The 13,536-nt window shown below is 42.8% G+C and overlaps 1 long non-coding RNA gene across 4 annotated transcripts in view; it reads right to left on the bottom strand.

Annotated features, from left to right (window-relative positions):
- Window positions 1-13,536, bottom strand: part of LOC105946500 — a 51,781-nt gene that overhangs the window by 20,921 nt on the left and 17,324 nt on the right. For all 4 annotated transcript variants that reach the window (XR_004221254.1, XR_004221255.1, XR_004221256.1 and 1 more), the window contains 2 exons: window positions 11,670-11,769; window positions 4,468-4,700 (listed from right to left, as the gene is read on the bottom strand). This is a non-coding gene — a long non-coding RNA (uncharacterized LOC105946500). The remainder of the gene's footprint in view (window positions 1-4,467; window positions 4,701-11,669; window positions 11,770-13,536) is intronic.

The raw sequence follows: 13,536 nt of genomic DNA, 5'->3' as shown, positions 1-13,536 counted from the left end.
AACTGTGCAAAGTTTGGGGACCCTGACATTAAACATGTGAGAATGGCAGAAGTTAAAATTTCCCCACTGAAAACAATGAAAGAAATGTGATTGGTTTTTGGCAGCCCCGCCCACTTTTTCTAACCTCGCGTACGTAATCACCCAGTGACTGACTGTACGAAGTTTGGGAACCCTGGCATCAAACCAATAAAATTCAATAGGTGAAATTTGATTGGCTGTTCACAGCTCCGCCCACTTTCGAGCATCCAACAATCATCATATTTTCATTCAGTCTGACCCCATGACTATGTGATTCAAGTTTGGGGAGTGTAGCCTCAAAGCTGTAAGATTGGCCGCAGTTTGAAAATCTTCCCTGCCAAAGTCAATGGGAAAATTGGGGTGTTCGGAGCGGCGCCACAAAACAACGGGGGGAGGAAGCACAAGCAACCTGCTCCGCTATAGGGTGAAGAAGTGTGGAGAGTTTTGGTGTTGCACCCATTAGAAAATGGGGGGGCGCTAAAAATAATAATAATAAAAAGAAGAAGCGGAAGAATAAGCCAAAGTCGAAAAACAGTATGTTGGGGTTTTCAACCCAACATAAAAAGCGGAAGAATAAGCTGAAGTGGAAGAATAGTCTGTGGGTTTTCAGCCCAACATAATTATATAGTTTTCTTGCTCCCCACAGGTGTTTATAAGCATAGCCACCTCCACTATAAACCAAAGGGAAGAGGCACAGCTGTGAGACCAGTGCCATTAACATTCTTTAAAGGAGAAGGAAAGGCTAAGTCACTTGGGGGTGCCAAAATGTAAGGTACCCCCCAAGTGACTTAAATCGCTTACCTTTTACCCCGGGCTGGAGCCCCTGTTCGGAGAGAACAGCAGCAGCCCGGGGTAGCTGCAGCGCTTCCTCCTTCCGCCTTCGGTCGCGCGCATGCGCAGTAGGGTGAATAGTGGAACTTTAACAGAGAAGTCGGCTTTTTCACTCTACTGCGCATGCGCCTGTCGTTTAGTCCTTCCAAAGCGAAGGCGGAAGGAGGAAGCGCTCCGCTACAGGTACCCCGGGCTGGTGCTGTTTTCTCCTAACAGGGGCCTAACATTTTGGCACCCCCAAGTGACTTAGCCTTTCCTTGTCCTTTAAGCATCTGCAAGGCATTACTCACACTGTACCCTTCATAAAACAAGTCTGGCACCAGGGCCGGAACTAGGGGCAAGCAGCAGAGGCAACTGCCTAGGGCGCAACGTTGAGGTGGCGCCAGGCAGGTACTTCTTCTACCTACCCCTAGCCTGTGCTCCTTTGTCAATGACCCCCCCCCTCCCCCATGACGGCATTGCTCATGCACACACATGGGTGGGTGGGGAGGCAAGTTGCAGGGGCGACACGTGAGCTTTGCTTGACAGATCTCAATCACCCATGAAACACACATTTTGTACCTTGCTTATGTGGGCAGCACATTGATTAAGGAACACACCCATGGGCATTGGCTAATTCACCCAAAGACAGAGGAAGTCACTGTACAACCATAATACCGGTGTCTCGCTTACTGCTGCAGGTTTGTGAGCTCTCTTGCTCCAGCACTGGAGCTGTATGTCCTTTAGAGCTTGGCTGTCCAACAGAAGGACAAACAAGCCAGATGTGGGCCTCCAGAGGTGCCAAAGTGGCCCTATCTACTGCACCATCATTTCATTATATTGTTGCATGTAAGGTTCCTGCAGGTTAACTCGATGTGCACACTCACACCCGTGGAACCAGTGCCATGTGATTGTGTTTCCAAATCATGTAAAGCCTCACTGATATACATCACTGATACATGGCTTTTAAATGTGTCCATTAGTGTTAAACGGCAGATTTTTGTCTCCACTATTTACCACAATGCTTATGTTAAGAAGCAAATTTATCTTCCTTCTAAATAGGGCTTTGTTTGTCAAAATGTTCAGCGAAACCTACACACGGGCACGTTCTGAACCAAAGGCCTCTCTCCATGTTTTTATTTAGCACTTTGCAGGTTTCTAATTATGTACCCTTCACAGATTTTAAAGGGGTTGTTCACCTTTAAGTAAACTTTCAATATTTTATAAAATGGCCAATTACAGTGGAGGAAATAATTATTTGACCCCTCACTGATTTTGTAAGTTTGTCCAATGACAAAGAAATGAAAAGTCTCAGAACAGTATCATTTCAATGGTAGGTTTATTTTAACAGTGGCAGATAGCACATCAAAAGGAAAATCGAAAAAATTACTTTATATAAAAGATAGCAACTGATTTGCATTTCATTGAGTGAAATAAGTTTTTGAACCCCTACCAACCATTAAGAGTTCTGGCTCCCACAGAGTGGTTAGACACTTCTACTCAATTAGTCAACCTCATTAAGGACACCTGTCTTAACTAGTCACCTGTATAAAAGACACCTGTCCACAGAATCAATCAATCAAGCAGACTCCAAACTCTCCAACATGGGAAAGACCAAAGAGCTGTCCAAGGATGTCAGAGACAAAATTGTAGACCTGCACAAGGCTGGAATGGGCTACAAAACCATTAGCAAGAAGCTGGGAGAGAAGGTGACAACTGTTGGTGCGATTGTTCGAAAATGGAAGGAGCACAAAATGACCATCAATCGACCTCGCTCTGGGGCTCCACGCAAGATCTCACCTCGTGGGGTGTCAATGATTCTGAGAAAGGTGAAAAAGCATCCTAGAACTACACGGGAGGAGTTAGTTAATGACCTCAAATTAGCAGGGACCACAGTCACCAAGAAAACCATTGGAAACACATTACACCGCAATGGATTAAAATCCTGCAGGGCTCGCAAGGTCCCCCTGCTCAAGAAGGCACATGTGCAGGCCCGTCTGAAGTTTGCCAACGAACACCTGAATGATTCCGTGAGTGACTGGGAGAAGGTGCTGTGGTCTGATGAGACCAAAATAGAGCTCTTTGGCATTAACTCAACTCGCTGTGTTTGGAGGAAGAAAAATGCTGCCTATGACCCCCAAAACACCGTCCCCACCGTCAAGCATGGGGGTGGAAACATTTTGCTTTGGGGGTGTTTTTCTGCTAAGGGCACAGGACAACTTATTCGCATTAACGGGAAAATGGACGGAGCCATGTATCGTGAAATCCTGAACGACAACCTCCTTCCCTCTGCCAGGAAACTGAAAATGGGTCGTGGATGGGTGTTCCAGCACGACAATGACCCAAAACATACAGCAAAGGCAACAAAGGAGTGGCTCAAGAAGAAGCACATTAAGGTCATGGAGTGGCCTAGTCAGTCTCCGGACCTTAATCCAATAGAAAACCTATGGAGGGAGCTCAAGCTCAGAGTTGCACAGAGACAGCCTCGAAACCTTAGGGATTTAGAGATGATCTGCAAAGAGGAGTGGACCAACATTCCTCCTAAAATGTGCGCAAACTTGGTCATCAATTACAAGAAACGTTTGACCTCTGTGCTTGCAAACAAGGGTTTTTCCACTAAGTATTAAGTCTTTTTTTGTTAGAGGGTTCAAAAACTTATTTCACTCAATGAAATGCAAATCAGTTGCTATCTTTTATTTAAAGTTATTTTTTCGATTTTCCTTTTGATGTGCTATCTGCCACTGTTAAAATAAACCTACCATTGAAATGATACTGTTCTGAGACTTTTCATTTCTTTGTCATTGGACAAACTTACAAAATCAGTGAGGGGTCAAATAATTATTTCCTCCACTGTATAAGCAATTTTTCAATTGGTCTCCATTATTTATTTCCCTTCTCCTTCATACTCTTTCCAGCTTTCGAAAGGGGGTCACTGACCCTGGCAGCTAAAAAACTATTGCTCTGTGAGCTTACAATTTTATAGTTATTAATACTTTTTATGACTTATCCATCTAATCAGGTCCTCACCTATTCATATTCCAGGCTCTCATTCAAACCACTACCTGGTTGCTAAGATAATTTGAGATAGCTGCTAAAATTCAAACTGGAGAGCTGCTAAACAAACTCCAAATAATTAAAAAAAAACACAAATAATAAAGACCAATTGCAAATTATCTCAGAATATTACTCTCTACATTGTCCTAAATGTTAACATTAACAGTTAAAGGTAAACAACCCCTTTTAAAGTGCCACAAGTGGCCAAGCTATCATAAAAGTAGTAAATGGTGGATTAGACTAATTGTATTTGCTTAGCTTCATGTAGAATGATAGCAATGACAGCAAGTTTAGAAGCAAAGTGGCAAATGGGGGGAGGGGCTTCTTCTGATGCCGCTGTGAATGGACATACTTGGCGAGTGCTCCGTCTTGGACTGTGTTTTCAGCTACATTTTATAACGTCAGACTTGATGGCATGATTTCTGCTTCAGCACAAAATGTTGACCTAAACCTCCTCCTAGAAGAAATTAAGGCCACACAAAAATAGGAGAGGGCCGAACTCAAGACAGAGCTCTGTGCTTTCACAACCCAACTTGGCACATTCAAAAGTAATCATTGAACACCGAACCGAGCTAACTTACTTACCAAACATGGTAAAAAGGTACTGAAACTCCGGAGGCTCCAAGAGGATGCAGGGAATAGCAGCCAGTGCAGTAGCCTTCAGAGGACATACAGATCCCTGAGGCAAGGCAGATCCTCATACAGCTCTTCAGCCAACTGCTGGGAAGAAACTCCATCACAATCCTTATTGATTGCATTCGTCGGGTTGCAGCGGCACGGAAGGGACAGCCAAGGGGCCTAGTCTGTTGCCTCCATAACTATGCCATAAAAGAACAAATATTGTGCAAGGTCAGAGATACTTAAACACTCAAAATTGAGGATGATGAAATAGGAATTTTTCAGAATCTATCCTATTCTACAGTCCTTATTAACCCTAACTCATTCACATCATTACTGCATGATAAGCAAATACAATATATATGGGCTTTTCCTTTCACCAGCGGAAGTGTTCTCCAAAGGCCAAGTTGCCATAGGCGGAGGGTGAATTATCTGTTTGTGGAAGCTAAAAGCCAAACAACTGAAAACATATCTAAAGTTAAGGGAAAATTAGAATTCATGAACCAATATGGGTTACATGCTTGGTATTCTGTTTGACAAAGGGGCCCCGGTGCTCAAAAAGCTTGCAATGTATTTTAGCCAAAATTGGTATCTTTTCTACAATACATTTGTATTTGGTTTTTTTATTTTACTGTATGGCCAACTGATTTAAAAATTGGAACACTCAGTGTGCAGGGTAGTTATAATACATTTTATGCTTTTCAGGGGACCTGAAAAAGATTTAGTAAAATCCGGGAAAATGTAAAATCTGGTAGATGTATTATACCTTATATAGTACATAGTAGGACTACAAACCAACTGTGTAAAATAAGGGAAATTTTAAATCAGGGTATGTAAAACAGAGGTTTCACTTTACTGCAATATCCATGGAGTTAAAGGTGCAGTATTGTGTGAATAAGATATAGAATGTTAAATTTACAAAGTATGGTGCTTACATGTAAAAACTATAATCATGCTCTGCTTTTAATGCTTGAAGCCTAATCCCCATGTAACTTGTGAAAGCATTTGTGCTCCACAGTACCAATGCAGTTCCATAGCACAGGAATCCCTTTTGCTTCCAATAAAATTTCACATCAAGGCTGCCCCTCTGCTCCTGAGAGATCACACTGACAGCCCAAGTGCTATGTAAAAAGATGGCTCTCCTACCAGACAGCAATCTCACAAAATGTAGAGGGAACCTTGATGTAAAACATTTAATAAAAGTACATCACACAAATTCCTGCACAGGGACACTGGCCTTTATGGGAAAGACCATTATACATCATTATATAAGAACATACTTTGGGTGGTGACTGCTAGTTCCATATCAGACTTCCACCAACACCTGCTTGCAGGAGCTGCCATTTCTCTGTGCTCCCACCTCAAATTGCTGGCAGTTACTTCTCACAAATCAGTTTGAGCCTTCCTGGCAGAATCAGGTGTTGGGAGCATCTCTTACTGCCAGGACCTGCTGTTCCTAAGAGGGAGGTATGAGCAAACCAAACAGCGGCCACAAATGACCACTGATGGCTCAGCAATACGAAGTCCTCCAGGAAATGCTGCAGGCTGTACAGTAGGTTTTGCTTTGTTATTTTCTTTCTTTTCTTTTTTGTAATTAGTTGGGATGTGTTAGGCATGTTCGGGGAGGCTCAGCCCAAGCCTTAATGACAATCTACCTATGATCAGCTACTTTAATTGCACTACATCAAATGAAGCTCCTCAGCAACCCATTATATTTAACATGGTTATCTGCCTGCATCCCTGTACATACACCATGGTTCACCCCCCAGCCCAGTATTTATCAGATGGTTCTCCCCCTACAGCACTGTACATACCGCATAGTTCTTTCCTTGCAGCCTTGAACATATTGCATCGTTCTCCCTCCACAGCCCTGTAAATACCACATAGTTCTCTCCCTGCATCCCTGTACATACCACATAGTTCTCTCTCTGCAGCCCAGTATGTATCATATGGTTCTCCCCCTACAGCCCAGTACATACCAGATAGTTCTCTGCCTGCAGCCCAGTACATGCCGCATGGTTCTCCCCCTGCAGCCCAGTACATGCCGCATGGTTCTCCCCCTGCAGCCCAGTACATGCCGCATGGTTCTCCCCCTGCAACCCAGTACATGCCGCATGGTTCTCTCCCTGCAGCCCAGTACATGCCGCATGGTTCTCCCCCTGCAACCCAGTACATGCCGCATGGTTCTCTCCCTGCAGCCCAGTATGTATCACATGGTTCTCCCCCTACAGCCCTGTACCTACTGAATGGTTCTTCCCCTGCAGCCCAGTACATACCAGATAGTTCTCTGCCTGCAGCCCAGTACATACCAGATAGTTCTCTGCCTGCAGCCCAGTACATACCAGATAGTTCTCTGCCTGCAGCCCAGTATATACCAGATAGTTCTCTGCCTGCAGCCCAGTACATACCAGATAGTTCTCTGCCTGCCTGAAAACAGTGTCTGTCTTACTATCTGTTTGTGTTGTCTGCATTGCTGGTTCTGACTCAATGAAACAATGTAGCAAAAGGCAGTCACTTAACAGACCTAGCGGAGAACTGATTTTTGCTACAGCTCAGAACTGCTTTCATTTACCTGCATTTATGAGAGTCTATTGCACATGGGCTGGGAAGTCATTGGAGCAGAGCTCGGGCAATCTGGAATGGCAGTGCCTTGTGATAGCCTACTGCTGTGATCCTGTTCTATGTAATTTAAGCACTATATGGCATACTGATATATGATATGCTGCCTGTCTCCCTGCCTGCTTGCTCTGTATACAATTCTACCCCAGGGGTGGCCAGACTCGGTCCGGTCGCGATCAACTGGGCCAACGCAGAATGCGGATGTGCGGCGTGAATGTGTACGTACGCATTCACGCCGCACATCTGCATCCCCAGCTTGATCGCGGCCCACCAGAAATCCACAGGGGACCGATTGGTGGACCGCGATCGACGTATTGGCCACCCCTATTCTACCCTCACCCTGTGTTGTTCTTTTTATCTGCATTAATCTCTTGCCTAAAAACTCAATAAACCATTTACTAACTTTAAGAATAAAATGTATTCCTGAAGTTTGGTGTGAGCCTACAATGATTTTGCTGTGAAGCCATGTAACTAACACCACTGATACAGGACACTGTGAAGGGTTAGAAATAATTCTGACCACTTAGTGGTTTTATTATACTTTGTGCACTAGTGACACTCTTTTCTCTGTCTATCTCTTAACCTTGGATAGTATTCCTCTGATTATAATATGCAGAGCTTTCTCTGAGTTAATGAGGCTATGCATTGCAGAATATACAGACCTAAGACTGCACGAGACTGAGACAAAAATGGAATCTGCAGTAATTAGAAGTAAGGCACAGTTAGGAAATGATCAAGGTTTGAAATATTATGCTCTGCTCCTATCCCCTTAGGGGATCCCCTTACAACATATATGTCAAACACAAGGCCCGGGGGCAAAATCCGGCCCACCTGGCTGTTTTATGTGGCCCTTGGTGAGTGTGTCTGACCATCCAGCCTGAACAATTTCCATTTTCCTCACATAGTAACTAAGACTAAGGGGTATATTTATCATGCTGTGTAAAAAGTGGAGTGAAGCATTACCAGTAATGTTGCCCAAGGCATGCAATCAGTAATCATATTTCAACAGTAGCAAAGCATCTATTGGCTGCTATGAGCAACATCTTACTCCACTTTTTACGCATTGTGATAATATGCTTAGTAAGATACTAAGGGGTATATTTAATAAAAAATTTGGCCCGCGACTTAGCCTGTGTTTTAGATTTCAGCCCCCTTATGTGATTGAGTTTGACACACCTGCCTTACAGGTTGTTATTAGAAGGGAAATACCAGTCCCTCTCCTCATACATGAGAACACGTGGACTGGGAAGAAATCTTCGATGTAAAATGGGGCTGATATCATCTAACCCATGCTGGAGATGTGAATGAAATATAGGTACACTGGAATATATCTGGCTTGCTTGCCCAACCCTTACCTCTTACTCGGTACAGGTAAATCAATCTGTGAAGAAATCATTGGGAGCAAGGTTGCAATAAATGCCCCTGCAATGCCCTGCATTAATGCCACTAAATTGAAGAAGCACATGGGGCTGTGGCATCAGCCTTCTCCTGTGACTTGTGCATGTTTGGTAAGGTGAGAAGCAATGTCTAATTTCCCCTGTAGGAGCAGAAGTAAATACAGAATCGCAAAAAACTTCTGGAATTCTGGAACAATGAGCATCAATCAGTATAGGTATATAACATCTTAAACTGTTAGCATTTCACGTTTAATAAACATTATGGGCTTAACTGAGGGGATTTCAGCTCAGCCATTTTATATTCTGACTAATAAATCATATTTCTGAATTTGATAAACCTTGATCAACTTAAAATGCTTGCTATTAAAGAAGTTTTGCTTCTCTATTGTGCCATAACAATGCCCTCAGCTCTCTAGTGCCCGCATGCCGCTGCTGTTGGTCACATGTCTCACCCAGCTCAGAGACCAACTGCCATTTGGACAGCGAGGAGAGAAGACAGGGAGTGAGAGTAGAGATTTATAAAGTTGGATAAATTGTGGTAGAGGCTAAATAGGATTTTAAAAAAAGCGGTGTAGGAGGAGAGATCAACATGGAGGTGAGGAAGAAAAGGAGACCGAGTTTGGTTGAGGAAGGACAGGAAGAAAATACAAAGAAAAGGGGAAGGAGTGAAGAAAGACAGTTAGAAGACCAGACAAAAAGCCCCATGGAAAAGACCAGTAAAGATGGGAGCAATAAAAGAAGGAGTGAAGATCAATTAGAAGATCAGAAGAAAAATTCTATCAAAAGGAAAAGCGAGGATAGAAGCAATGAGAGAAGAAGGAGTGAAGATCAGTTAGAAGATCAGAAGAACAGCCCCGTGGAGAAGAGGAACAGTGAGGATGGGGCCAAAGAAGGACAGTTGGAAGATAAGAAGCAAAGCCAGGAGAAGACCAGTGAAAATAGGAACAAGAACAAAAGATCAAGAAGCCCAGAGGACCCTTTGGAAGGTAAGGAAAAGCAACTGCAGCTCTTGTGTTTAACCTCTCCCCTAACTTGCTAATAACAAGTGGCCCCATAGGTACCAACTGCCCTTTTTTAGGAAGATTTTTGCAATGGAAATATTCACCTCGGTTTATACCTTGCTGGTAAAAACCTTGTTGCCAATTTCTGGTTCTGATCAAAAATTGGCACATCTTTTCATTGTTTTTTCTCTTATTTAAAAAATGTTGGTTTCAACCTAGGGCTGGTTTACTATATTATGGGGAATAAATATCACCAGCAATCTTACAGTATTAACCAGTCAGGGTTGGCGTAACATAGCATCACTGGCGTTGCTAGTGTCAGTCAATCAGGGCTGTTTTTCTATAACATAGGAAAAAAACATTATCAGTGATGTTGCCAATGCCAATCAATTAGATCTTTGCTTTCATTTTCTAATCTAATCACTGATTGATTCTGAGTAACATGCTGTTGTGTGTGTGTGTGGGGGGGGGGGGGGCTGCTGTGTTAGTATGCCAGAAATGTAGGCTTCCTGCATCCTGTTTTGCGCATTCTGGGAGTTGTAGTCCCTCTACATCTAAAGACACACAGTTAAAAGGAAATATACAAGTGCAGCTAAATGCAGACAATTGGGCCAAACTTATCAAATTTCCCCACTCTCTATTCATTCCTATGGGATTTTTAAAAGAATATTTATCAAATGGTGAACTCTTAACATTGATAAATACACCTCTAAAAATTCCACAGGAATTTTACACTAGTGAGCTCTAATTTCCCACTTTGATAAATATGCCCCAATACTGTATACAAAGAGTCATTGCACTCAGTTTTGTGCTCTGGTCCAGACAGGCAAAGAAAGTGCAAATTAACATAGGTGTTTTGCACTTTTCCCATAATTGTAAAAGAGCCTTAAGCTGGCCATACACGTGGCGATCTGACGATGTTTCGTGCAACCGCCGGTCGCACGAAACATCGTCAGATCCGCCACACACCATTCAGGGCTGAATCGGCAGGTAAGGAGGTAGAAACAATAGGATTTCTACCTCCTTCTGCCGATTCAGCGCTGAAGGGAGATTTTGGTCAGGCGCCTTCTATGGCGCCCGATCAAAATTTTCAAACTGGTCCGATCGGCGAGTCATCCGATATCAGCAGCTTCCTGCGATATCGGTCGACTCTCCGACATACCATACACGCACCGAATATCGTACGAAACGAGGTTTCGTACGATATTATCGGTGCGTGTATGGCCACCTTTATTTGTAACACAAGGTACTAATTACATTTTTTCCCTAACAAGGCAAAAGCGAGGCGAAGAAACTCTGCTTGGACATCAGTAGACAAGCCCCACTGGATATTCACAACTATAAGTTTTACTCACAGCTGGGAAAAGGAGGCTTTGGCCGGGTAAGTGAGGGGCTTCCCAAGTATTATTTCTCTATATATTCTATGGAGACAGAAAAAATAGGGGGGGAATAAAGGCTTTGTTATTTTAGTATAATTATCCACTGTCCTACAAATACAGTTCTAAGGCTATCATTGTGAAGTAGGGGCAGAGGGTGACATTTATGTTGGGGAGGGTATCAATGGAAGGCTTTAGACTGGAGAAGTTCTAATGCATTGGTCTCTGAGCCTCCTGAAGTCTTTATTATTTCCCACCTATGGTGTAAGGTGGGTATAAATAACATTTTCATTTTAGCATCTCAGTGTATCAATGCACTGCTTTTAGCTTTACACCACACTGTACCATATTTAATATCTGCCTTTCTTTATTAGGTGATGTTGGCTTCATTTGCACCGACGAAGCAGTTAGTAGCAATTAAGATCGTGCAGAAACAACCGGACAAGAGCAACTTCGCCATCATGATAAAGGAGGCGCGGCTGCTGAAGGTGGCAAGAGGATGCACATTCCTGTGCCGTTCCTACGCAGCTTTTCAATCAGAGGTAAATAATACGGTTAATCTATTTAAGGGGAATCTAGCATTTAAATGAACTTTAAGCATGATGTAGCCCAGTGTTGGACAGCACAGCAGGGTCTTATATGATCCTCATACATACATGGGTGTTGCTATTTCTCCATGAAGAACCATAATGTAACATTCCACTTATTCACATTACAACTTCTATTCTGACAGTGTAACATTTTTTGAGTGGGAGGCTGGAAGTTCTGTGGCTTACCTATTTCTACTTTTTCTTTAACAGCTGGAAGCCTTCTTCATTCTGGAGTACGCCAGTGGGAAATCTTTAATCGAAATGATTCGCCGTAAAGGAAATCTACCTATGGGAAGAATCATGTAAGTGACATTAAGGCCCATTTACAATACATGGAACAGGGTGCAAAGTGGAACATATAGGCACAAATCACCATGCTTTTCTATACTCGCTGCCTTCTGCATAGCCCCGAGTAGGTGCTTGTGCTCCACAACGGCAGCGCTGTATTACTGAGGGGCAAGCTGGACTGCCATGAAGGTATCCCCTATCCTGCCCCCTAACTTGTGTCATTCAGGTGCTCTAGTTAGGTGGGTGCAGAATGCAGCTGGGCCCTGTACTGACCACTTGCCAACATTAAGTACAAGGCCGCTTTCAAAGGGAATTTGATAAAGCCTATAATATTTACAACAGAGGAATATAGGACACATTTTTAGATATGACAGAGGTTCATTTAGTGTTTATCACTTTGTTTAAGCTGCCCACTTCATGAATTTTGTCTAGCTGCAAAAAACTTGCCACAGACTTGAAATATCCCCCTTCCGCAGCCTCCCCAACCAATGAGCCAGTCCAAAGGAGCTGCATTAGAGAGAGAGTACTTTTAATACAAGGCAAATATCATATATCTCCCTGCAATGTAGATTACTTTAAATGACTTTTCTTAGGGACAGTGTTGTTAGAGCTCTTTTATTACTAGAAGACAGAAGAGTTTGCCACTAAAATTGGGGACTAAACTTGCACCCATAACAAATTGTTCATGTGGAGCATTTGCCTGCCCGTGCTCTCAGTAACACACATTCTGCACCCCTGTGTATGTTACACTTAGTGCATATTTAGATTGTAAGCTCTACGTGGCTGGGACCTCCATACCTCTTGCCTCTTTGATTCTTAACTTAAGGCAACTTGTATTTATTTGTATTTATTCTTATACTTTGTATTTATCTATTATTTTAACAACCCCCTGTTGTATTAATCTATTCTACTGTGCAGCTCTGTTATACAATAGAATAGATTACACACAAAGATATACATAAATACATATGTACAGTGCAAGGGAACACTATAGTTAGCCTTTGCCATAAGAGTTTTGACAACTTTAAAATATCCTTTGCATTGGGAGTGATATAGGAAAGATGATAATTTTCTTTTTCAAAAAGGTTCTACACAGCAGAGATGGTGGTCGCCCTCCAGTTCCTGCACTCTAAGGGCATCATTCATCGGTGAGTAAAATCTAAGAATATTTTGTTGTCTCTATGTGCCTTTTAGCATGATTCCATTCGCCATGCACCACTGGCCTGTGACCACTACTTGGGTTTTAGGCTAGTATTTCCCACAGTAGCTGCTTATGTCTCAGAGTGAGGCATGCAACATAATGCTAATCAACTATCCAATATACACTGAGTAAAAATGTAAATCGAGTTTAAAGTTATTTATAACTGTAATTGTAAATAAATACCTTTCTGTTCTCTGATTCTGACTCATGAAACATTGTAGCAAGAGTCAGTTATTCTCCAGCACTGTTTTATCAGTTTAATCACCTGCTACATTATTTCACGAGTGAGAACCAGGAACCGGAATTGCAATACACACAAACAGTCAGACAGATACTAACTCGGTTTTTTACAATTTACCAATACATTTACAAATACTTTTAAAGTTAATCCCTATGTAACTTGCTCCTAATGCTTATCCTACAGTGACCTAAAACCTGACAACGTGTTGGTGGACAAAGACGGCCATATCAAGATCTGCGACTTTGGCCTTGCCGCGGAGGACATCTTCGACCAGAAAACGACCAGCGGATTAGCAGGAACCCCGGGATACCGGGCACCAGAGG

This window comes from Xenopus tropicalis, chromosome 2 (genome assembly GCF_000004195.4).
Source record: "Xenopus tropicalis strain Nigerian chromosome 2, UCB_Xtro_10.0, whole genome shotgun sequence".
In the NCBI taxonomy this organism is placed as follows: domain Eukaryota; kingdom Metazoa; phylum Chordata; class Amphibia; order Anura; family Pipidae; genus Xenopus; species Xenopus tropicalis.
The sequence above is the reverse complement of the archived record's forward strand: the minus strand, read 5'-3'. Positions and strand labels throughout refer to the sequence as shown.